Source organism: Myzus persicae, unplaced genomic scaffold, assembly GCF_001856785.1.
Source record: "Myzus persicae strain clone G006 unplaced genomic scaffold, MPER_G0061.0, whole genome shotgun sequence".
Lineage (NCBI taxonomy): Eukaryota > Metazoa > Arthropoda > Insecta > Hemiptera > Aphididae > Myzus > Myzus persicae.
The window spans coordinates 150690-178276 of record NW_019104038.1 but is presented as its reverse complement, the minus strand read 5'-3'; the positions used below and the strand labels follow the sequence as shown (position 1 = coordinate 178276).

General features: G+C 29.6%; 3 long non-coding RNA genes and 1 pseudogene across 4 annotated transcripts; 3 read left to right on the top strand and 1 right to left on the bottom strand.

Moving 5' to 3' along the window:
* Positions 1-5395: 5395 nt before the first annotated feature.
* LOC111037888 lies at positions 5396-8749 on the bottom strand. 2 transcript variants are annotated; one of them, XR_002604923.1, is made up of 8 exons: positions 8389-8749; positions 8044-8211; positions 7474-7653; positions 7204-7410; positions 6540-6798; positions 6262-6473; positions 5639-5967; positions 5396-5568 (listed from the first exon to the last, which is right to left on the bottom strand). It is a non-coding gene; the product is annotated as an uncharacterized LOC111037888 (long non-coding RNA). The 2 variants fall into 2 exon arrangements; XR_002604922.1 differs by having other exon boundaries at positions 5397-5568; positions 7204-7416.
* A 740-nt stretch (positions 8750-9489) lies between these two features.
* On the top strand, positions 9490-14211 carry LOC111037880 (annotated as a pseudogene).
* Positions 14212-14282: 71 nt separating this feature from the next.
* Positions 14283-14647, top strand: LOC111037882. The gene is made up of 2 exons (XR_002604920.1): positions 14283-14391; positions 14456-14647. It is a non-coding gene; the product is annotated as an uncharacterized LOC111037882 (long non-coding RNA).
* Positions 14648-15066: 419 nt separating this feature from the next.
* LOC111037881 lies at positions 15067-15384 on the top strand. The gene is made up of 2 exons (XR_002604919.1): positions 15067-15179; positions 15258-15384. It is a non-coding gene; the product is annotated as an uncharacterized LOC111037881 (long non-coding RNA).
* The last annotated feature ends 12203 nt before the right edge of the window (positions 15385-27587 follow it).

Sequence of the window (27587 nt, the reverse complement as noted above, 5' to 3'; positions counted from 1 at the left end):
CAATAAATTAGAGTTAGATAACATGTTATGGGAGTACCTATATATAAAAATAATTTAGTATAATAATAACTGCAACCCTGGGCTAGTTAATGAAAATTTTTAACTGAGTTAAGTTAAGTCGATATGAAACAATTCAAAAAGTTTTAAGTTATTAGTTCTCCTAATTTTATTTTTAATTCAGTTAAGTCAAAATTGATTTGGAAACTTACAACTAACTTATTTTTTTTTATTTACTTAAATATCTAGTTTTCTGGTTTTAAAATAATAAAAAGTAAATGTTGATGTTATACGTATGCATCATCAATAATAATTATGTTTACTATATTTATTATTTAATTTTTTTATAAACAAATGAAGCAACTTGGATTTGATTAAAAGTAACTCATTATTTAATAAATGCTTAGCAATAAAAATCAGTTAAATTAAAAATGTTAAGATATTTAAAATTAAATTTAAAAAATCTGGTATGTGCAGGTCGCTCTGCTGTACATTAGGTTACTAGTTGGTCACTGTAATGGATGATGTTAAGTTTGAATTCAACAATGAAAAATCATTGTATACGAAAAACGATTCTGAAAGAAGACGGTCTGTCAGTCTTTAATATTACTTAATTATTTAGTATATTCAATGATATTATTGCGATTAAAGTAATTTATTTTACTATTAAGTATTAGTACTATGCAGTAGATTAAATTCATTTAAAAAAAAGTACATTTGAAAAGTCATTGAGGGTATAAAATATAATAATATACTTTAAAAGTTTCAAGTACCCACGAATAATATTTTTAATTTACAACAAAATAACATCAATCATTATTCTTGGTAATTTAATCTTTAATTTAGTTCTCATTTGAACATAACAAATCTGTGATATTATTTTTTTGATTTTTTAATAACATAATAACCTATTTGCTTGGAACTTTGTTTTGAATTTTCAACAATGTTCGGTACGTACATAATCATTGTATGGATAGTAAAAGATATGATAGAGACTCTATTCGGCGATCATATCGCATGGGTTCAAATATTTTCAGCGTATACGTAACCGGCGTAACGAGCGTATTCGGCCGTCTTTTCTAAATGTGCATAATATTGTTATAAAATAAATTTAAAGTTCTAACGTATAAAATCGTTTTGGGATTCAAAGCACTTGATTTCACACTGCGTAACAAACCCTAATCTATAAATGTTGAATATTTCAAAAATTTTAAATTATAAAATTATTTGTACATTTCAAATGATTTTGTTAAAATTTAAACTTTGAATGCTCATTAAAAAAATCGTGCCTATGAAATTTAAATATTTTTCAACTAATATTGTAAATATCTATCAAGAGCATTTTATTGAATTTTCAAGCTTTTTTGCCCAACAAATACAATTTTATTAACAATTTATAAAAAAAAAACTAAATAAACTAAAAAAATTCAAAATTCAAATTGTTTGTAAACAGCTCAAAATGAGTACATCAAAAGTATATGAATTGAAAATATAAACAAATGGTGTGAATTTCAAATATCTGCAATTATTGGATTTCCAGTTACAAAAAAATAAGTGAAAATCACTATATGAGAAATGGAGTGAATATTCAATGTTGTCAAAATGTCAACTTCAAATGGTCATAAAAATTTAATTTGACTTTCACTTATAAGGAATCTTGTATTAAAAACTTAGATATAAATCGAAAAATATTTATGAATTTCGAACTCAAAATATTTTGCACATTTTCGTGACTTATACTAATTTTGTCAAAATTCAAACGCTTATAAAAATGTGTTGTCAAAATTGTATGGTTTATAGAAAACGCCGTAGTAAATATTCAGTAAAAATTTCATGTATATCCACGGTATTTTTTTTTTTTTAGAGTTACATCAATAAAACCAAAATCGATTTGGTCGAAACCGGGTTTCTGTAAAAATTCACTTTTTTCCTTAATTTTTTGTTTGTTTTTCCTGCCGCTTTTGAAAACTATATAGAGAATTTTTTTATTTAGACCCCTCGAACTACCAATACTATTTACATTTCTAACAGAAAAGATGCTGTTGAAGAAAGTCGAAGCACTTTTACTCTCCCAAAATAACTTAAAGACAGGAACAAAAAAAATTTTAAAAATAAATTGTAAAATCAATACACTCATCGCTCCGCTCGAAATCTTAAAGAAGTTTAAGGGTTAACATTGAAATAACTTTAAATTACCTTACGATCAGGGAACAGAAAAAAGACGACGACGAGCGGCGTTTGTATATTACTCGATCTCTCGTATTGAATGCATTTACTCTCAGAAATAAAATATGTGTCTACATAGGGGTAGCATATTTCATGAAATTAAATTTTTATTTGAAGTATAAAAAGTAAATTTGACCACTAAAAAAATATGAAACCAAAATTAATTACTTTAAATATAGACGCTTTCGGGCTTCGGCGGAATCCTTGATTATTGTGTGTGCACTGCGTAATAAATCAGATACCTATGACTGAACTTAAGTTTTGCTTTGCCAACTGAAATTTTAGATCGATTGCGTCTTTGCAACTACTTAGAAAATCGCCACGGATCGCATTATAATTTATACTACGTCAATATGATAAAACCATAGATATAAAGTATATAACAAATTTTTATATCAAAGAGGTCTGTGTTTGAGATTAGATCATTAAGATAATGAAATGAGTAGGTATAACACTAACCAAAATAGTTTATAATTTTAAAATTTAAATTACAAAAATATATAAAGTACCTATTATTTTAATTTTTAATTTAATAATTGATAAAGGTCGTGTTTAAATATTCGAAGCACAAGCATATTTTTCCATGAGTTATTAAATAAAAATTGTATTGTAAATAAATGTGATTACTACTTTTTAGATTTAACATAAAGGTATTCAGTGCCTAATACATCACATTTACGGTATACCGACTAACCAACCATAATTTGTAAAATTTCAAGTTCCTAAATCTTTTCTCTGAATACCTACTGTCGAGCACGAAATTAATAATTAATATTTTATGTATTCATTTTGAGTGCATTGGTTAGGTAAACTTTAAGCTATTCGAGAATATTTAAATTTTAAAATTTCCTTATTTAATTTCCGACGGATATTCAATAATCGGCAGAGCGACTTTCCCAGCTTTATAACATAATTTGATGTTTGATGTACGACGGCTTCACTTTAATTCGCGGTTCGACCACAAGCAGACGGCATAGTAATATTCATATATTACTTAACATTTATATAAACTAAAAATAAAAGTTGTTGAATTTTGCAGGACATAAAAACTCCCGTGTACTACTGTAATATGACTAGTATGTACAACACTATTTATATCTATTTAATTTTATAAATATGTTATTATTCTGCGACCTGGATATGGATATGCCGTCGTCGTTTGTGATACCGTATTTTTTTGTGTTGCGCGCTCGGGAACAAAAAATATGCCCCTACTTCACACAGGTAGCAAATCAAATTTTAATTTTGAAACTAAAAAGTAAAATATTTAAGCCCCAAAAGAATAAATAATCAAACTTACGTATACATCGACTGTCCGGGTACCTAATATATAGCTGCAAGGCGCCATATCTTGAGTGCAGACGCCATATCGAGGAACTTCTTCCTTCATCTAAATCCAAATTGAAAAAAAATCGAGATTTTTTATAAAAATTACTTGAGTAGAATGAAATAAGTGAGTAAATGTTTATAGTTGCCATACACATTTCCCTTTTGTTCAATGAAATTATTAGAATTGCGAATCGTCTCCGGTGAGTGACGACGATCGGCTTTTGCCATAGATTATAGGTATTATAATATTATATGTTGTCTTCAGTTTTCGAGTTTTTGACTTCTTTGGATTACACGATACATTTTTTATTTCAAATTCCGAAACAGAATATTATTGGGAGTGTTTAAATCTATACAATGCAGAACATGGCACTCTGAGTATAGGCCATTTAGAGTTTACTACTGTCGCGAGTCAATTCTTACGTCCGGCATCTAGCAATATTGTTTTTAGTCTTAACGTTTAAACTATAATGTGTTATTTGTAATATTTATTTATTTATTTGTGGGATTATTGTATAATTTAGTTTTATAAAATAGTAAGTTTTTATACATCAACTGTCAAAAGTAGCTGAAGTTAATTGTTATTAACGAGATGAATACCTTTATGTAACATGAAGACAAATATTTCCAAAAAAAAAAAACAAATGACGTTTGAATACTTGGCTTATAGAAAATAAAACCAAAAATTTGTTGGTATATTTTATCAACAACAGTAATTGACTCAAATGTATGATAATAAGTGGAAATTATCAATGTTTTTTTATTTTTTTTTATTTTTATGAGAAGTTTAATACCTGTCTCATACCGTTTGATCTGTTTTTTCACCTTTATTTAGCTAAACATGTAAATAAACAATAAATAAAATATTTCTACATTTTAGCTATTGGTAAATTTAAAAGTACTTGCAGTGCTTGGATTTTTTTATTTAGCTGTATTGGATCAGCACCATTTAATACATTAACTTAACACCATTACAAAACAGTATTAATTTTTATACAGCAGATACCTACATTATATTTTAAAGATATTTAAGCAGTCTTCAGCTTGACACTTTTCTTCGTACAAATATTCGTACTTTTATCATATATGTTACCCGGATTTTGACTCCTAAAACTAAATCCACAATAATATTGTTTATGTGCTGGCATGGCTCTAAAAAATTGGTATAAAAATGAACAACAGAAGACCCATTTGAACTGAAAACCACAAAATACTATATTAATTTTAAAGACTTCAAAAAGAAATTCATGGATTTTTAACAAATAAAAAAACCTACATAATATTACATAGTATATTGTGATATTTTTTATTATTATTTTCTCCCTTGTTTACCTACAATGGGCTATACTAAGGGCTATACAAGAATTTAATTTATAAGTCCACTTTTAAACGCTGTACCAATTACAGTGATAACTGATAACCTAAAGCAGTCAATCAAGAGAACATGATTATTACATTCGATAAACCTATCTATATTGGTAAATATACTTAACATTTTTATGTTCAACATTTACTAACACATTTTCTAAATTTTGTTTAGGATTTTGTTTGCTCGATGTTTCCAAGACAAAAATGTATGACTATTACTATAATGTGACGCAGAGACCCTATATGGGGACAAGATTAGATTTATGTTAACTGAATAGACTGCTATAATATCAGTATTCCTAAACTCATTGCTTTATTTCAGTGTTGTAAAAAATACTTATAAAAAGTATTTGAGTAATTACTCAAATACTTGTAAAATAAAGTATTTAAAATACCACAGAAATACTATCTATAGTAAAGTATTTTAAATAATTTTCAAATACAAAACAAAAAAATCAATTTAATTCTGAATCATTCATAATATATTATATTAATCAAACATTTGAGTGTTGCATTTTAAGAACATTATTTGTTCAAAATATTGATCCGTCATATTTGTTCTTTTTTATGTATTGTGGCATCACCAACACTAAACACTCTCTTTACTGATGCACAGCTAGGTAGTGGAGTGTTGTACTTCAAAAATACCTGAAAAATAAGCACAAATGTTTATGTAATATTACTACTAATAGTATAAGAAGTTTTCAACTAATCTTACTTTTTTGATATTGGGTAAATTATGCAAACATTTTAAAGTCTTTGTTGGAGATGTGCCCAAATATCTATCTATTTCATCACTAACTGTTGATTTTTCATCTCGGGAATTTTGTGACCAGGTAAAAAAGGTAAATAAATTATCTTTCATTTGGTTATCTCCTACATCATTACTGCCATTATCATTGGTATGTAAGTCATAACAGGCACTTTTTAAATATTCTGTTGCCAATTATTTTTTTACATCATTTTTAATCCATGCTTTTTTAAATAGTGGATGGCACACTGTTAAAAATTTGTCTATCAAATAATCAGCAAACCTTGTTTTCATATCTAAAAACAAAAATTATTATCAATAAAATTTGTTTATTTTAGCTCATGAGTAAATAAATGTATTTACTACACAGAAATATAACTATAAAAAATAGATCAGCTGATTAAAATTTTACATTATACATCAGTAAGACTGTAAGAGCTACGAGATACTATATATTTACTACTTAGTAAATAGTATTTACCAATAAAGTAAACCAAAAACAGCTATAATGAAAAGAAATTAAATGTGTACACATTAAGTACTTGGCTAAATAAGATTAATGTATTTAAAAAATATTAATTACTACACACCATTAAGTATGGCGGTAACCAGAGGTTTCAAATAATTAGAAACTGTTTGATCACTTATCATTAATTCACATTTATAAATTAATTCTTCAAATGTAGGTAGGAGATGACCAAAGTACATATTAGTATCACCCTGGAGTAAATCCAAGCGTAATGAAATTGGCCCCATAATTGTTTGATGTTGACACATGAAATAAATATCACTTCTATTAAATCTGAAAATATTGTTCATAAAAAATATAGATAAAATAATTAATAATTTTTTAAGATTTATAATTTACCTGCCAATAGCCAATTTGTCATTATTATTCTAAACTTAAGTTCATTATTTTTAATTTATTTATTAAGCAACACCACTGCATCATACAGTGAATTCCAATGTGACTTGTTGGGTGTAATTAAATAAACACCAAGATTTTGTTTAAATAAATCAGCTGACTTAGTTGAGCGTCCTTGTTTATTCCACAAAGCGGTAGACTTGGCAAAAGTGCTTCTTGACTGTTTTTTGTATGCAAGATTAGACAAAGCTTTTTTAGAGTCCTAGAAAAAATTATTTTTTTTAATTAATTATTTTATTTTGTATTTAATTTGTACAAATTTGTAATTAATAATAACAAATTAAGCAAACATAATTTATTGATATCTAAAATAGAAATTTGGGTATAGATAATAGAAAATAGCTAATGCCAATCATATTCATACTTTTATCTTAGAATATTTGTTTTCATAAATTTTTAACATTTAAAATTGAAAGAAAAATTTAACTTTTAAATGCATTACAACTCATACAAATTTGATTATGATTATTAATTGTTAAACCTACTACCTAATAGTTTTGTCCTGATCACTATACTTACTCAAAATATATTCTTTTCGATAAAAATATTTTTTGTATTTTATAATTTAACTATATTAGGTTATCTACTTAAATAAATGTTTAATTACCATTGTTGTTATTAAATTTATTGTGTGTGCACAACATCGATGGTGTTTTGGTAATGCATATGGCAAATCATGGTCTTCATCATTTAGAATGTTCAAGTTGAATGCGTTGATTTCTTCTAAATCATTAACAACCGTATCGTTTACTATATAGCAATGTATCAGTATATAGTCATGCAGTCATGTAAATATCAACTACTCTTGTTAATGCTGCAACTAAAAAATATTTAATAGGTAAAACAAAAAATAAAAATAAACAATACACATTCTTACTTTGAATAGTTAATTTATTGTTGTTCAAAAAATCTTCTAAAACTGGTTGTTTTTATCTAATTGTTTTAAAGAACTACCAGCATTATGCTTCAATGATCCATCATTGGGTCTCTTTAAAGTGTTTTTGTTTGCTGCATTATTAATGTGATCAATTTTCTTTAATATAGTTGAATGTTGTGTCTGAATATAATGAAATAATATTATAACCTTTTACTTAACATTATAAGTTTTGATAAATAATTTACATTTTTCGATCAGTGACGCAACTGGGATTTATTATTAAGGGGGGAGGGGGTTATTTATTTTATTTTATTTCATATACACAAGAATACTGGGTCCCTCTGAGATGACTCGTGTGTGGGCCTAGGAAAATACATAATATAGAATAATGAGATCTATGATACATCTTAAGCACTTGAAATTTGACTTTTAAAAAGCTGTGCGCCACTAATTTTGATGTATTTTGTAATATATTAGGTATTTGTGTGGTATTTAAAATTAATTTAACACACAAGATATTAGATGGAGGTCACCTGTCATAGGCAGGTATGAAATTAACATTGTACTTACACTTAAATGTTTTCTTATATTAGAGTTTGAACGTGGATCCACCTTGTCACACTTTGTATCGACACAACTTCACTTTTAGCTTCTTGTAAAAAAAATTATCCTCAATGACTCTTAATACTTTAAAATATTTTTGATAATTTGGCCAGTTTAAAATTGGTTCTTCTAAATCTGTAACTTGATCGACTTCGGTTGAAGAATCACAATCACTCATTGTATTACAATTTAAAACAATTTAAAACAATTTAAACAATGAAAACAAGAGTATACGGTTGACGCAATACAATTATTAACAATCTGTAGGAACGTCAAGCAGACAACAGCGAACACGATACGAATAATACGAACCCAAGTAATGAATATTACAATAGTGTAAAACAGCGTAGGGGGCATACATGCAATATTGTAATAGTTTATAACTGATTGTGCGCTAATCACCAATTTACAATTGGGGTTATTCGTAGTCCGTACGCACAAAAATATTATTTTCTAATATAATTATGAAAATAAGATAATACCATGTTCCACATATTACCACAGAATAGATTATTACTTTGGACTTTATAGCCATATTCATTTATTTATAGCAGAATCAGTTATCAGTCAATGTCAATGTTTATGTTTTATATTATATTTATAGCTTTTAATTGAGAATAGGTCGCACCCGCTTACTATGTTGTCTCCGCACGGCGTACACAGTGTCACAGTAGTACAGTACACACTACACGTACACACGTACGGCCGCACAGGTACGACATAGCAAAAGTTCGTATAATATTTCGCTATAATACATGTTGGTAGGTAGCGATAACGTACCGTTGCGATCTTCGTCGACGATAAACAGACGGTTTCCCGGAGTAAAAAATATTTGGTTAAGCTAAAGATATTTTATTTATTTATTTTATTTAAACAAAGGACGAAAACCAAAATCAATATCGAATTGTTCATAAATGATAAATATGTACATTATTATAACGACATTATTATTATTTGACAAGGAATAAAAAAAAAGTATTCAATAAAATAATATACAATAGTAAAAAAATGTATTTCAAATACCGTTCAAATACGTCACTCAAAAATAAAAGTATTTGAATACTTTTACTCAAATACTTTACAACACTAATACTGATACAGGTAAATATATTAAAAATGTTCTCATATATATATTATATTAATTTAATATAATTATTTGTATAGATTCACTAGTGTATAATATTGATACTGAAGATTTTTTTTGCTGACTCGGCTGATGTGGACCGGATGGATACTGCTAACAGTGCTAACCTGCCCAGTACCCATCCGTGTTATATAGCAGATATGAAGGTGCCCGGCTTCTTTTCGAGTGGAGTCGATGCCATCCACTATTTCTAATATAATTTATAAACACTATGTATATATTATAACGTAATATGTTTTACTTAAACCATTAACACACAAACGTTCAAAATGCCTATAGAAAATTTTCAAATCTTGGCGGTCAAGGATATGACCTGTGTAACTGTAAACAGCGATGCAAGACAAATAAATGTAAATATAAGGCTGTAGGTAAACTATGTACTTCTAAATGTCATGATAATTTAAGTTGCACAAATAAAATTTAAAAACATAGTAAATATTCATAAAAAAAATTATTGTAAATTATTAAGATAACAAAAATTGTTTTATACCATTGAAATTGCCCACCCACTGTGCTCTGGTCATTCTGTGCAATACCTGGGCAAAGTGTATAATTGTCCTCATTGTACTACAACGCCCAATTATACACTCTGACCGTAACATATACATAATATAATATATTATATTATATTTATAGGAATATATTTTAATATAATAATATTGTACAATACAATGACAACAAATAATAAGTGCTTATAAATTTAAAACACATACACTTTTACATTTTATTTAAATACTAATTATAGGTGTAGTACCAACCCAACTAGGACTTTTACTGCCCGAAACCGTGATGACAGAAACATACAAAAAAAAAAATATAAAAACTTAAAACAAGTTGTTTTCTACAAAGTTTCTTTTTAATTTTTATATAATTATGAAAATGTGTAGAGATTCTCAAAAATTATTTTTGCCCCCACGTGAATAGAGTCCAAGTTACGCCTATGCCGGTGAGGGACTTGGACCCGCTTTTACCTAAGGCACGTTGTACGTTGTACTACACAGAATAGGATCAAGCGTAAATAATGCACGATTGCACTTCCTACTGCATGTGCGATATTATATTATAACCTAACTTTGGACGGATCACTATTTTAATATTATAAATATATAATAACACCGTAACAAAATAAAATGAAACGAAACGCCCGGGATACATCAGAAAGATATATTGTGTGACATTCAACAATTCAGGCAATGGTCGGATCGGCAAACTGCCAAGGAAATCTCGGCGGGCCACTCAAAATATGGGCCAGTTATGGCCTATGGGTGTTAATTGGTAACTTTTTCTTTTTATGATAATGAGAAATGAGTACAAACATGAGTATAGAAATTTATAACTCAGTAGGCCGATACCATGACTATCCTGTTACACCGTCACCGACTCGACAAAGGACGAAAACGCAACACGACAGTAATATACCACTAAACCATGGTATACAGGATGCGTGGACGGAAAAGGGCGGATTACTTGTCATTGCATAACAACGGCGTGCAAGAACACGGCGATACGGAACGCAAACAAACGTGACATACCACATACAAGATGATAAAATGTATAAATTCGACAGTAACACTCAAGGCGGAATGTGTCACAACAAAATACGAATGCACATTGAAATTAAGATGACACTTACGGCTAAGGCGGACATGTAACAAAAACGGTCATAAACCGTCAGTGTAATTAATAAAATAATACGTGATGTTAAAAAAAAGGCTGTCGCGACATAGCGACATGGCTAGCACTTGGACGCACACTTGGTCAAGGCAAAAGACGGGACATGACATGTCAATATTGAATATATTAATATTATATAGATGTCGTTGATAATGACACTTTGGCCGGGTGCAACGGCGGGTTCGTTTTAGTTCAAATCCGCGATGACGGGTGTATCACCCTGCTGAAGTCGTATGCACTACAATGCCTGCAGTGAAATCACGACTTTCCAACTTGATTTTTGTCGGGCCTGCATATTTCAGCTCATTAAAAACTATTGATGCATCCAGTTGTCGGCGGACAGTGACCGGATCTCGAATTCGGACGAAATATTATTGTGAATCCACTGCGATATTCTTTATGGGCATGTATATATGTTAATGTATTATAGGAGCATTATGGTTTAAACTGTAGAATAGAATACATTATTCCGCAGTGTTTGTTGTAACGATAATACTAAAATAATATAATTTAAAGTAGAAGCATTGTATTTTGATCATTCATATTGGGTTTATCTTTTTGTGTGAACGACGATCTATGCGTTGATGCAAAAGAAAATTTGAAATTTTTATTATTTTTTTCACTTTTGAATTGCGGCGAAATTAATGTTTATATTAGCACTATACTATCCATTGGGGGTTCGGACACACTTTAAGACTGAATCATTCGATCCACCGCACCACCAAGTTGGTGGCACCAACACCTTCTTTTGTTCTGCAATATTTACGCTTGGTAGCTTGTGCTTAAGGTCGGTGGGTGATGGTTTAGGGGTACTCGACAACATAAGTAGTAAGAGCGTCACTCTGGTACACTTTTCATAAGATCAGAAATTACGATAATAAATGCACATCTTTTAAGTAATTTGTTTAATTAAAAGAAATTTGTTGTATCTACATTATAACCTAAAATGTTGTATAACTGCAGTAGTTCTGAGTCGGTATGAAAATATGTTTTTATAGGATAATTCATTAATATGGTATCAAGTATTTAGGAAAGGAATGAACAGTTAATATTTATAGAACACAGTGGCGTGGCGACAAGATTTTATAGTGGGGGCGAATACATTTTTTTGGTACCCACCCACGTCTCGCAGATTTGTATATCCCCCCCCCCACCATAATTTTATTACAAACCTCTAAAAAAGTTATTATTTTTATTTTTATTATTAACCAATTCTAAATAATTATAATAATAATAATAATAATAATAATAGTAAACAAGAATTCTAGAATAGTATACTGCAGTTGAATGACAAATGTCATAAAGGTAAATTAATATATTATTTACCCTTAGATATCACCCACTAACATAAGCACCCAACCACTCCTGGGTTGTACCCAAAAAATCTACTTCGCCACGCCACTGATAGAACATAATAACATGGAAAACTTGCACTTACATTTCTCATTATTGTAATTTGAAAAAACAATTACGTTAACAATTAATATTTGTTTCTTCTATTACCTCAGTTTTAATATTGTCAAATAAATTAATCAAATGCCAAATACTCTATGATACATCACATTTCACTTGTTTTATGTTCTCAACGTATTATAGCCCCCATATGTATATAATATACATATTTTTTAAGTTTCACTATAATTAAACAATACAACAAAACATTAAAACATTAATTGCGTACATCATAATTGTTTGTACCATCAGAAATATTTCAAATCATAAATTATACCAATCTATTCCTTATAACCTAATAAACTTGCAATGAAATTAAAAAAAAAAAAATAAAGGTAACTAAAAAATGGATTTTTAGTTATGACTGACGGATAAGGATCTGGTGATATGAGAAATTCTTACATTAATATTGACATTTTTTTTTTATATATAGATTAGGGCTTTACCACACTTGCCACCACACCAGATTCTAGAATTTGCCGAAGACTTCTGCATTCTTGGGGGTTGTCTGGCAATCACAATGCTGGCCACTCGTATGGGCATACTGAACCAAATTGTTCATTTAGTAGACTATTTTCGACAATACTGTAAAACAACAGTACGTCCATCTGGGTTTACTGTTTATAGTGTAAACATCCTTTCCAATAATTATGAAGAAAGTTTTCACAGCATGCTAAATCCACCATAGGCCTACATCCGCCAGTCTGGTCCTTTTACGGTAATTAATTTTTATAAAAATATATAATTGACAATAACTAGAATGGTGATTGATTTTTAATAATATTTTGCAGATTGATTACGTTTCATTGAAAGTAGAGTACGGAGGGAAACCTTACAAACAATCAACGGCCAGCGAGTAAGGCTATAAACTTTATAAGTTTAAATTTTTGATATGGTTTTTAATAAATCAAACTTTAATTAAAGGTACAAAGATCAATTGTGTCTAGCAGAGACACAAATAACTGCATTTTGGCTGATGCTCAACAAAGCGTACGCTATGGCCGCTATGACACAATGGCATATTTAAGAAGAGTTTACTACTCAGTGAAAGGATACATAAATATGCAAATAGGCCCTTTAGCTAATGGTTGGTACCACATAAATTCAATTGAGTGTATAAACTAAATGACAATAAAATTGAGTTAAAGAAATCCTTCCTGAAGATTTGGGACAGCTACAGATACCAATGGTTGGACTTCAGCCTCTATCACCTGTGTTGCCGCCATTCCAAATTCGTGGAGCTAGAAGACCTGGGGGTCGTGGTCGTCAACGAGCTGCAGCAGCAGCAGTTCCTTAAATGGTCAGACATCCAGAACATCCAAATGTGCGCCAACAACCAGAAAGTGGCAACGTTTTATTCATTGAGGATCATAATCTTCTCAGTAATATACAACTATACATTAAAGTTGACAATACATTGTATACTCTAGTTACTATAATCTAAATATCAATATTATAGGAAATTTAAATAACATTGAGGCCCCTATCCAAATTCAATGTAAATATATTTATTTATTTATTTATTTATTAAGAATTTACGGGCTGAGCCCTTTACAATTAAATATATATGTACAGAAAAGATATTACAATTATTAGATATTACAATTATTATTATTATATATAGAAATAGAATGTGGTAAAAAATATATTATGTCTAACTAAATATAACTCTTTTGTTTGTATGATTAGCAAATAATGAAGACCGAAATGAGCCACTTGAACTACAACAAAACGAAAGTATGCTTTAGAATATTTCTATAAGTAAAATGTAGGAGTGTCGTCCTTGGGCGGTTTCTCCCAAGTATTTATGTATTGTAATTTATTATTTTACGCTTATATGCTTATTGTAACTGCATTGTAAAATATTCTAAATAATAAAGAAAATAAAAATAAATTAAATTATTTATGAATAAATAAAAATATTCACTTACTCGATCACAATTTAATTTTTATTTGAGTTGAACAGCCAGATATCAATGATTTGTCAATGGAAGAAGAGGTCTATGAAATAGTTGAGCTATGCATAAATGATGCTCTTGTTGATGGTAGGTTGATTTTAAATGTTATAATACTCAAATATTATGTTAATAATTGTCTATTTTGTTTCAGACCAAATTACTCCACAAGCTCACCAGCCATTTGATTTGGATAATCCTATGTTGGAAGACTAGTTTTTTATATTACTATTAGAATATTTTTTTGTTAAGAAAACGTTACACAGATTAATTTTGTTGTTTCTGTTTTAGAAGTGCAAAACACAGCAAATTTTACTCTCAGAAAATTACATTTAGCTCCATTAGTAAGAGTGAACATTTTTTATAAGGCATCTCATAGACTTTTTACTATATTTTAAATTTAAAGCGAGTGATGAATATTTATGAAGTTCAAACAATTTACAATTTTAAAACACTCATAACTCGCTTTAAAATTAAAGTATAATAAAAAGCCTGAGATACCCTTCTTAGCTTTAAATTTAAAAAATAGGTTAATTCACTCTAATTTTTAAACTAACAAAGCTAAATCTGATCTGCTAAGCTTAAAATTTGCTATATGTTTAGGCATATGTAAGAAAAATATCAACATAACGTCCTCCTGAACAAAATTGAAAAATAAACTCACTTAAATACCTTTTATTCTAGAGGTGAGCATGTAGATAGAGGCTATGTTTGCCTTCAAAGTTGGAGCCCAGTAAATACAGCCAACATTTTGTTGCCTTGCGATCACGGATGGTGTTGTGATGAGTGTGCGATTCGCTTAGATAAATGTGGTGTCTGCAAAATTGAATTTCCTACAACACAACCCATTCAAATAATGCACATTAAATTATGAGATGGTAATTATGAGTGTATAGATTGTAGCATTTTTTTTTTGTAATTTTCATATTAAAAATGTACAATTTTTTTATTAAAAGGTAAATGGATGCAAAATACTTCCTTACTCGATCCAACTGGAAGTCGGTGCCTCGGATGTATGCACCATGTGCAATATGTACCAGACCAGGCGCAATACATTTTGTTTGACTGTGGCCATGGATGGTATTGTGCGACATGTAACTCAACACCTCCGGCCACATGTGAGGTTTGTGGTGGTATGGTTGAAGACACTATAAGAATATTTTTAAATTGAGTATATATTTCATAATTTTTTTAATGATTATTTGTATTGGAAGTTTTCTTTATGTATTTTTTTCTCTTATTATTATTTACCTTTATAATTTTATGACTTGTTTAATTCTTTTTAAGATTGAGTAAAATATAAAATGACTAAAATAAATATTTTATTTTTATATTTGCTTATTAATTATTAATGAGGAGAAATTCTAAAAAACTTTACCAATAGCAGTTAATATGTTTTAATTGTTAAAACAAATTTTTAGCAAAAACAAATTTCAAAAGATAAGAATACCACATAATATTAATCTATCTATCGTAGAAATTGGCTCAAACGACTATACAATTAACTATGGCAGATTTGTGTTAGTTATTATTTTATCATATTTGCAATTTCTACCTTTAAAAGTTAAAAATTGTAAGCAAGCTTACTTATATAATATCTACTTATTCTTAATATCTGATCTACCAACCTAACCTATTTAAATTGCAATACTTAATTAAGCACTTTATCTACCAAAATATGACAAAAATAGCAATTTAAATACAAAAATTGAAAGAAAAAAACATGTTAGATATCATTTCAAAACCAATGCCTATCTCTTAATAGTTAATACTTAGAAATGTAATTTATCATCGATCACTGTTTTACTTGAATTCAAAACATGGTTATTGCTTTTGAGTAATACCTAAAATATCTTCAAAAAATAAAATGCCAATTGGCGAATTCATATGTATAGACAGCTTTTGGTCAAATCACAATTAATATGTGCTGTAGACACCCATCATCCAAATAGGTTTAATATATTTGAAATAGCTTACAAACCTTCAACCATAAAAAGGATGGCCTTGTATCAATGTGAGGATTAATGGGAAAAGAATATTTAAGTTACACAAGATACATTTTCTCTATAGAAACTGGAGACAACAAATTGTGTTTATAACAAATAACTCAATGAATCTCAAATTAAGAGATGTGATTGGAATTAAAAAAATATTTGCTAGATATTAAAAGTATTTTGGGTCCAGCAGCAATTATTTATTTTGAGTTATATTAGTAATATAAGATAGGAGAGCTTTAAATGACTATAAGGATTGTAAACAACAGTACAAATATAATTTTTACTTTGTCAGTTGTCAAATCATAGGGAAAAAATGACTTAATGACATTGAGATGGATACTAAGAAAGGTTATAGGTTGGGTAAATAACATATCAAATACCTATACATTTTAATATCCTACCGTGACAACGTATAATATGCTTCTGTTTCTGTTTTTCATTCAAAAATTCTGAAGTTCTGAACTTTAAGATCTTCTCAACATCGCGCACCGTGGTCTACATTTAGTTTTTTAGTTTTTACTTATCAGTTATCATGCGTAGATGCAGTTATCTCTATCAGAAAAATGCAAATATGTCGGAGTAATTTAATATAATATCGGCAAAGTTTATGTTCGAAGTAATCGATATTGGAGCAGTATTATGATGGACAGTGAAAATTTTTTTTTGGAGTAACACAATGTCGTAGCAGTACATAATCGTAGAATTGGTGTTATCCCAGTCACCACATTGCAGCCCAACACGATTTAATTTCCACAAATTGTATTTTATAGTCATTAGTCATTGTAGATAGAACTGATAGAAGGAAAAACAATGGTTATAGTCAACAAAATATTATTGACTGTTTTATCACTATTTTTACTTATCGTATTATATTTTTAATTCGGCCGTCCAGTGTCAACGACTTGTAACAGTCGTCAACCTCAACATCTAGACTTAAAAAAAGAAATAAAACAAATCAATGTTAGGGGTGTAAAAATTGTATCTTATATTATTATCACGACTGCCGACTGGGAAATGGAAACTGCATCAAGTAAAAATTATGTTCCGGAAATTGATCTTTACCCAATCGAAATTGTACCAATGTTCCAAGTTTGTTGCAAAGCGGTTTTCACGAAAGACAACAACAAGATTTGCGGTGGACTGTCAGACCAGTACGCCGTACGGTGACATTTTCTCGTTAGGCCGCAACGACCTGCTTTCAGCCGGCAATGCTGTCGACGGAGCAAGATGGTATGATCAACGGCGAAAACTATGACATGCAGCAACAGGCATACGAGCAAGATCAGGTAAAGCAATAACGCGTTCGAACACGGAACACTTTTGCATTTTTGCTGCCAGCACTTGTCATTAAGACTCCTTCAAGCTGCGCTGCGGGCGCAGAAACTTCAATGAACGGCGCGCTATTCCTCCTAGCGAGCCATCGAGTTCACCGGTGATCTTGCTGCCGGCCCGGTTGTTTAATTGTGCGTGCCGCCGTGAAAATTTCGTGTGATCACGAGACTTGTGTTTTTGTCGTTGCTGCAATCAGCCGGCATCATCAGAATCATAAGCAAGTTAACGATTTTTTGTTTTCCGTCTTGGAGGTTGACCACAACGCAGCGTCGCGTACGTTCACCGCCCGAGTGCCTCCGCAATACTTCGTGTGATCACGATACGTGATAATATCGTATTTGTCATTGTTGTGATCAGCCGACATGCCCAATTTGTCAAAATACCTACTCATCAATTATATTATTGTGTTGGTCATCAGGTTTTGCCGGTTTTGGTTTCCGTCGTGGTGTTCCGGGAAGTGCCGCTGACTTGTGTGGTATATATACTCGCGGTATCCACTTGTCGAACAGCCGCAGTGGTTTCCTCTCGTAGACCGAAGTCCGAGAGAAGCAATAAGACGCCTGTGGCCTGTCCGCTATCGTAGTTTCAGCCAGGTACCGCCATTAGTGGCTACCAGTGGCGGCTTCAGATTCATAACTCAAGGAGCAAGTTTATAAACAACCCACCCACCAACTACATTTACTAGGGCCAATGTAATATTTTTAGGTTCTTCTTTAGTTAAATTTTTCATTAACTTTTACAATTTGTGATATAGATACACTTATTTTTTACTTGAATGATCAATCTTCTGTTATGAATTATAAATAAACCTGTTGAACTTAAACATTTTGTTTCCCGATTTTCGGGGCAGGAGCAGTCGCTCCTATAGTATTCTTATAACAAGTCACCCCTGGTGGCTTTTGCCGTGTTCTACTCTTGTTCAGTGGGGCATACCAAATTGTATTTTATATGAAGTCGTCGCAGTAGTATTTAGTTCTTATGGATTATTGTTTGGTTTTGCCTTTTGAGTAATAACACTATCGTAATGTCATTTTTGGAACACATGTACAACAATATAATTGCATTGTGCACGTCATAATATCAACGTTTACAATTAAATTGGTTTGGGGCTACCACAGCCGGCAAATATTGAATAATGGACCTCGCTAACATTATATTTCTATCCTGAAAACTGATTTTAATTCGTTAATATGTCTACTTGAGATCGATCAGGCAATATTTTAAACATTTTTTCCTAAACTACCTAATATGTATTTGGTTTGAGTATTTAAAATGTACATTTTAAATGTTGATTATTCGAAAATTAAATTAAATATCTTAAAATGTGGTCTGATCGATTTTGACATACTAATAACCACTACACACACATTAATTACCAGACCAGTATGCATACAATTCGAAAATTGCTTATTTTGAACTCCTTCAAAACTGTCCATTTGCAATCCCTTAATATCATCATCCCATATATTTTTATTTCTTAAAATCTAAAATTAATACAAATTGAAAAAACAGCAATCAATCGGCACTCTTATTTATCATTGATTTCAGACTGCAGTGTACTATTCTTTATAGCAGGGGTGGCCAAACTTTTTTTGGTCACGATCTACTAAAAATATACTTCACCTTTGAGGCTCGACTTTCGTGGAACAATTTTTTAATTATACAGATAAAACTTATCAATAATTTGTTCACTACAAGTCTACAACCTCGATTATTTTTTGAACGAATGTCTCTAAAAATAAATTCTAACATGATCGACTTTGAAATTGTCCACGATCGGCCGTTTGGCCGACCCTGCTCTATAGTGTTGAATTTAGTTTAGTATATTAAAATTTAACTTTTTCGGAGTGTATCCATCAATTTTTTAATATGGACCATAAAGTATTTAAAAAAAAAAATAATGGGTGTTGCAACAAAAAACAGACGTTCCAATAAAATCAAGTTAGTGCAAATCGCTTAAGAATCGCAAAAAAATGTAATATATTTAAAAATCAAACGAAACTTGAACCAGTAAATAAGTAAGCAATACAAATAACATATTATTATATCTTAAAATAATATTATTTTTGTTATTATAAAATAATTGCTACTTTGCATTTGTTAGTGATGTTACCAAATACCAGGTTTTTTTTTTTTTTTATTATTTTAAATAAGACATTCCTAGCCTATAAGGCTATCTACATCTATGGATAAATAACATAATTTTTTTGACTAATTTTAACATGATATAAGTATTTACAATTACAATTAAGAGCGATAATTACAGTAGTGACTAGTTATTTAATAGCATTATCGAATAAGATCGTGCGGGCGACCGCGTTTTAGTCGTCTTTGAGGTGGTGGACGTATGTGTAAGTTGAAGTGTATTGAGCATTTGAGCCAGTTGATTTTTGGAGTGAACTGTGGAAATTTACTGCTAGATCTTTTATATGATCTTGAATTTTTTTGATTCGGAGGTCTTTATGTAGATTTTCGTTGCGTATGAACCATGGTGCGTTTGTTATTATTCTTAATACTTTATTTTGGAAAATTTGTATTTTTCTTAAGTGTGTCACTGAGCAGTTTCCCCAGATAGGACAAGCATAGGTAATTAGTGAGCGTAATAATTGCTTGTAAATTAATATTGAGCATTTTTTTTGTATAACTGATTTTTTGTTTAGGATAGGAAATAGCATTGAGAGGCGCTGGTATGCTTGTTGTAATTTAGAAGCTATGTGAGGCCCTCAGGTTAACCTCTTGTCCAACGTGACACCAAGGTACTTGACAGAAGACTGCCAAGGTATGGAATCGTTGCCGAATCTTAGAGGTGGTGGAGTGGAATAGCGACGTAAGCTAAAAATGACTGCTGAGCTTTTTGAAGCGTTTATGTGTATTTTCCAGTTATTGCACCATGATGCTAATAGATTTAGGTGATCTTGTAAGTTGTTTGTTATCGCTTCAACGTTTCGGGATTCACTGTATATTGTTGTGTCGTCTGCAAATAGTGCAATGTTTGTACGTGGTGACTGTGGTATATCAGAGATGAATATATTGAACAATATAGGTCCCAAATACCAGGTTAAATATGCATATTATTATGGTATTTGTGTGGGGACTTGAAATTATTTCGTATATTATTATGTTTTATTATACACTACCTGTCATTTTCAAAATATTTCAATTAATTTTAAACAGTTGCCTATATTTATACCACGAACCTATACTTACACTCGACATTCATCTTCCATGATAAGTCAGCATTTACTCAAAAGTTATAATATCAATTATTGAATAATACATAATATATTTGTTTTTTTTTTTTATTGATCTATTTGTACCTTCGGCGACATGGGCTTTATTATTAGCTTTACATTAGATTTATTCTTAGATTAATATAATATTATGCTAAGATATGTTTTAGGTAACAATTTAGTTACAATAATAGCGGGACTTTGTGGCTTTGACTATTGACTGTATTCTATTTCTCTATTTTTGTGGTTGACAGTCTGGTCCGATTATTTCGTATAAATTCGTTGATATATTTAGTTTTTCTCTTTCTTCTTCAGTTTATCGGCATTCCTTCATCAGGTGTTTTACTGAGAGGGTTACTCCGCATGATGTGGATTCTGTCGGTAGTTGGTTCTTCATGATGACTGATGAGGTGCCTATGTGTGAGGTAGGTGTAGCCGATTTTCAGTAAGTTTATTATTATTTCTGTTTTTCTAGTTATTTTTTGTGGTGGTTAGGGATTTATATTTTGTTTAATTTCTCGTAATTTATTTTTTTGGTTTAGCCTGTGATTTTGCCATATATTTTGTGTGATTATTTTTATGTGTTTTTTTGTGTCTAATATTGTGTTGTATTTTTGTTTGGGAGCTTCGGATACTATAGCTTCTTTTGCATGTTGGTCAGCTAAATCATTTCCATGAATTTTACATAATAATATATATTATTATTATAATTAATAATAAAATAAATGCGATATTTTCAGATAAATATATTAGCTCACCGTATTATAGTGTTATATTACTAATAGTAAAAATTAATTACAAATAGTAATATACATACATATTACATTATAGACTATAGCAAATATACTTAGTATAATATAGGCAGAATGAGTGAAGCAGCTATGAAATGATTTATGATTTATCAATTATCAATGAATTAAAATTGAACATGTCCATTATACTTATAGTGATATATTATACCCAATAAAAATACTATAGGTACTGTATAAAAAAATATTTATTTGAGCAATTTATTAATCCCAATTTATGGTATGATATAGTACCTAGTTTCTGCAATCTGTATGTATAGTATACCAAGTCGTAAAAAGACTTAAATGTCCGACGCAAAAAACGAGTAATAAAATAGCAGTAAAGTCACTATATAGCTATATGAGGTGTTATAACTTTCATATAAAGAACTTTTTTTTACGACTTCTCAGTCTGACCATTTAAAATTCTTTAATACTGCAAACTGCCGACCCGTTAATTTTACCTATATTTTTTCTCTCACAAAGCATTATTTTTTCATCATAAAACTCCACACCCTAGGGAATGGAGAAAATGAGATTTTTTATGTGCGTAGATTTACTGTATAACCCTGAGCAACAAGTTATTATCTTTTTATATCTATAAATTCACAAAGTTTATTTTTTGGTTTGTTTGGACTCTGGAGATTTTTGTTGTAAAATACTTTAAAACTAAATTTTAATTCTAATCAATTAATTAAAAAAGTGATGACTTTCATTTTTCCAGACTAAAGTATAATATCGTAAGTTCATTTTAAAGAGATTAGAGAAAATAAAGGAAATATGATTTTCTTAATCCTCTGTTACTTATCACGTGGTATACATTTCAAATTAATTAATACTACCTATTAAATTATTGTATATTTTAAAACTATAAGTTTTTGGTAGAACTTTTGAGTATTGAAATTAAACTTTATATAGAATAAATTATAGCTAGGTAATTAATAAGTTGCTTATTGAAAAGTATGCGATAATAGGTGCAACATATTATATTGACATGAGTACAAGTAAATCAATATTAATTTGAATGTGAACGGATGTTAAATATGTAGGTAGGTAGAGCAGATGATGTCGTGACCTCATTTAGTATTGTACTTATATTATGTATAATTATGGTATGTTAATTTTGTAAATCAAACTGAAGTGCCATTAATGGATGACTTATTTCATCATGTCAATCACATCTGTTTAAATCAATTCATTCATAAATTATTAATATTGTGTATTTTTATTAATTCTACTGTTTTAATTATTAAAAAAAAGTTTTGCTGATATCAGGAAAACTTAATGTTATTATAATATAATTTGTTGACGTTATTTTTGCAACAGATACAAATAATTACTTAAAAAAATTGACAATGATTGGAGGACCTTAAGATGTAAAGGTATTGATTACGATTGATATTGCAATAAGAATAATACAACAATAATAAAAGTATGTAGTAACAACAAACATACAGTTTAAAATAGAAGCAATGAAACATTATACATTTAAAGTTCCTAAATTTTGTTCAAAGACAACAGTAGTTTTGGTAAAAGTCATTGCACTTGACATCAGGGACATAGAATAGAAGAGTCATCTAAGAGTGATTAGTTGAATATTCATCTTTTACTCAGTATATGTTTTTTGAAGCTATTTGTATATCCAAACGACTAAACATATTTATTTATCTCCAACAATGTTGAAAATGTTGTTCCTATTGACAATAATTTTGAAAACTATTAGTTTATTATATTGAGCTACATTTATTTTATTTTAGATTTTTTTTTATATTAATTATCAAAACAACAAAATATTTTGTATTTGTCGGAACGAAGTCATCTAAGCTAGCCAATTTTTATATGTTTATAATACAAATTTGAATTGACATAAAATAAATACATAAATTGTGCACGTAAAATAATTAAAAATAATTATAGGAATGTCATAGTAGTTATTATAGCTGACCCACTGAGAACTTACACCAAGAAAAGGAATTGGTTCGCCACGAGTCGGAAATGTCTGGTCTCGGATGAAGGCTATTGTTTAAAGGACATTTAGAGAGGGAATTGGGGTACGGTGTCGCTAATGCCGTCAGTCGTGAATCGTGATGCGCTGCAAAAACTGATTATTCTCTTGTGGAATATTATTCTCTTGTGGAACTTATAAGTACTATATAAGTACATTAGAGGTGATAAACATTTTTCGAGTCGAGTGAAAAATGTTGTAACATGCGTTTTGGTTCTAGTTTGTTATAGCCCCGCGCGGGCGAGTGAAAACATTATAGCTCCTCCATCCATAATAATAAATATTTCGGATTAATAATCTAACAATTATTATTATTATTATAATTATTATTTGTTCTTGTTATTTTGAATGTTTTTTCCAATATGTTTATTATTATGGATGCCGGAGGACAGGCCTCCGGGGAGATAACAAACTTGAGTGGTGGGGCTATAATAAGTTTTTACTCGATCAGTCGGGACTATAACAAACCAGTGCCTAAGTTTTAAAGTTAAAGAGTTATAAAAAATGCAAGTGTCAGTAATTATATGTTCGTTGGGCTCTATATTTTGACGGTCTTCAATGTTTTAATGATACACAAGTAGCATTAGCTTCACCCAACAATGTATTATTTCTCTGTTTTTATTTTAAAGGATTCATTGTGCCGAAAATTAAAATTTCACGTATGTATGCTGACTCTAATATTGAGTTATTTAAAAAGAGTCACTTCTTTTAAAGTACAAAATATTATGTCCGGAAACAGTAGTCGTGAGTTTCAAACTCTTATAGTTGGTAGCTTAAATGTTTAGAATTAATAAAGAATTTGTTTGACTTTTTCTCATTAAAAGATACAATAACTTTCCTATTATAACTTAACATCTAGGAACTAGTACCCATATAATAGTAAATCTACACATAAAAATAAGTCATAGGGTATAGTAAATAGACAATAATCAATAGCCTAGCTAATGCGCTTTATAAGTTATATAAGGTATAATTACACCACCGGCGTAACCACTATAATAACCATGTGGCCAGTAAGAATGTGTTATTTGAAAGTGTTATTCACCAAATAAAATAATATTGTTGAGGAAAAACGATTTCAATATGGTCATTAATAATCACTCAACCACACAATTAAGTATATTTTACTATTTTCGAGTTTCAAACTATTTGGTTATTTGTCATTTGGTATACCATATGGTAACGGTTTAAGCATTTTAACCAAACGTCCACACGGCTTACACGAAAAACGGCCACAGTGAATTAATAATACCCAGACAACTTCATCCTGCAACGAGTGCACCGATTAAGGGGTAGCAGAAGAGGCAGGGTCCTAAGCGGCTGGGCCCATATCTTTCCACACCGGAAAATTGAGACACAAGAAAATTTACCTAATAACAGTTATATAAAACAGTGTGATCTTATTAAAATATTAAATATAATATGTGTAATGTGTATTAGGTACTGCTATTCTTTAATAATTAATATTACTTAATTATTATTTTTCTACCTACTACCTAGTCAGCTAGTCCTATTACTATTATTATTATTTTGAAGGTACACAGTTATGTACAAGTATACTTCAGTAAAAAGTATTGACTAAAAATGCATTTGTGTCCCAGGGTCCAACGGATCTTTAATTTGTATACAAAGTGATTCACCAATCATGCCCACTCTCATTTATTCCTTTAATATTGAATTTATTCAAATTCTGATTTTTGGAATTTTTAAATACTATATTCAAAGACCATGCTATCAAAATCTTGAATTTTTTTTACTACTTAAGGAGTTTCCTATGGTGATACAAACTTTTATTTTTAAAATAAGAACTCCCTCTTTTACTATAAATTTATTAGTGGATAATTTTTTTGGAAATGATGTACTACATTCAAAAATCAAATGAGCAGTTTCTTAGTTATTTAAATATTTGGTTTAAGGATAATAGTCCTTCAAACTGGTTTTCTATAAATATAAAATACAGTGAAACCTCCACTAACGGACACCTCCCAATAGCGGACACCTCCCAATAGCGGACGTTTTTTGGGGAACGGGGACATTTTCACTACTTTTCAATAGGAAAACCTCCGAATAGCGGACTCTCCGAATAACGGACATTATTTTATTAGGGAATTTTTAAAATAATGGTAAATCCCTAATCATTATTTGAAAATATAATCTGTAATATGCCTATCTGTAATACGTATTCACATTCGTATGCACTCTTGTAATAATGTAACATAGGTAATTACGATAACAAACTCGTTATGGGACGATACGATTATGACAAATTCGGTTATCGGTGAAGCAATTATGTCTTATGACAAAAGTATGTCAGTTAGTGACGGTTTTCGACGCGATGACTACGTTAAAACGAAAGCGGTTGTCGCTCCGCGAAAAAATTGACATTTTAGATTACCGTAAAAACAACGGAAACGTAGGAATTCGTGTACTCGCAGAAAAGTTATAATAATAAATAATAATTTTTGATTTTGATTGTAAAAATATACTTTAAATAATAATATGTAATTCGTAAAAATATAAAAATGTAATAACTTACAATAAATAATAAGTAAAAACATTACATATATGTATATTTACATACATAGTACATTATTATACAAATAAATTTCAAAAATGTATCCCCTCTGAATAACGGACACCTCCGAATAACGGACAAAATGTTGGTGACCAAGAGTGTCCGCTATTCAGAGGTTTCACTGTAGTCGTAAAATTGCATCTAGTATTTTTTATACTTTGGCCATATTTACAAATTATTATTTATTAATATCAATAGATAAATATTAATGACTAAAATTTTCAAATCACCATAGCCGATAGCCCCCATATCTTATAACTCATAACTATGGACCTTTTATCCTTAGATTTCAAAGCTACTAGTAGTTAGTACAAATTTTGAATTTGATACGTCAAAAATTTCAGAAAAATTATCCACTTTATAATTTATAGTTGAATTATATGGGGGGTTTTCATTTGAAAAACTGAAGTTTATAACTCTACAGGACGCTTCTTAAGTAATACAACAATTCTCGAGAATTTGAAAATATGGTTTTAAAATATATTTAAAAATTTTAAAAATCAGATTTTGAATAAAAAAGGGGATGAGCATGCTTATTGAATCACCCAGTATATAATTACTTACATTAAAAGCACATATGTAAATTTAAATAATATAGAGACGTAGTATTGTATATAAATCATATAATAATATAGGTGTGTGAATAACAGTATTAATAACCATTTATCAATATTATAGGTACAATGAATATAATTTAACTATAACCAATGGTTACTAATCACTAGTAATAAGTAATAACAATAAAATGTGTAAATTAATATTTTATCGACCATTATTTTCATACCTAAGAAGTTTCTAAATATATGTAATTGCATCATGTAAATCATTAAAAATGCGAATATAATAAATGAAATATAAAAATACATTAGGTATGGGATTATATATTTATATAAGGCTACATGACGTCTAAGTAATAAAAGAAAAAACAATATGTTATAAACTTGTAACCTTGAACAAATTGTAAAAACATTGAATAATTAAACCTTCTGATCTCATACACCTAGCTAGTACAGTAGTACGTATATTTTATGACCAGTCACTAGTTTAAGTATTATACTATTTATTATGAACAGCTCAGTATATTCATTTTTAGTCTATGGTAATTGAAACAATAATTCATCGAAATTCAGATGTACCTAAGTATTTTTTCCCGATTATAGTCAGTATGGGTAGGTACTCAGTGAAAGCTAAAATTGATAATTCGTGGAGATGTTGTCGAGCTGTATTACTGTATAACCAGTATAATCACTTTCAACAGAATTTAGTAACGCTTGGTAAACGTATTATTATAAATTGTGATAAACAATTACTGGAATCATTTTGGAATATCCAGATGACTAGGTTATAGATATTTGCTTC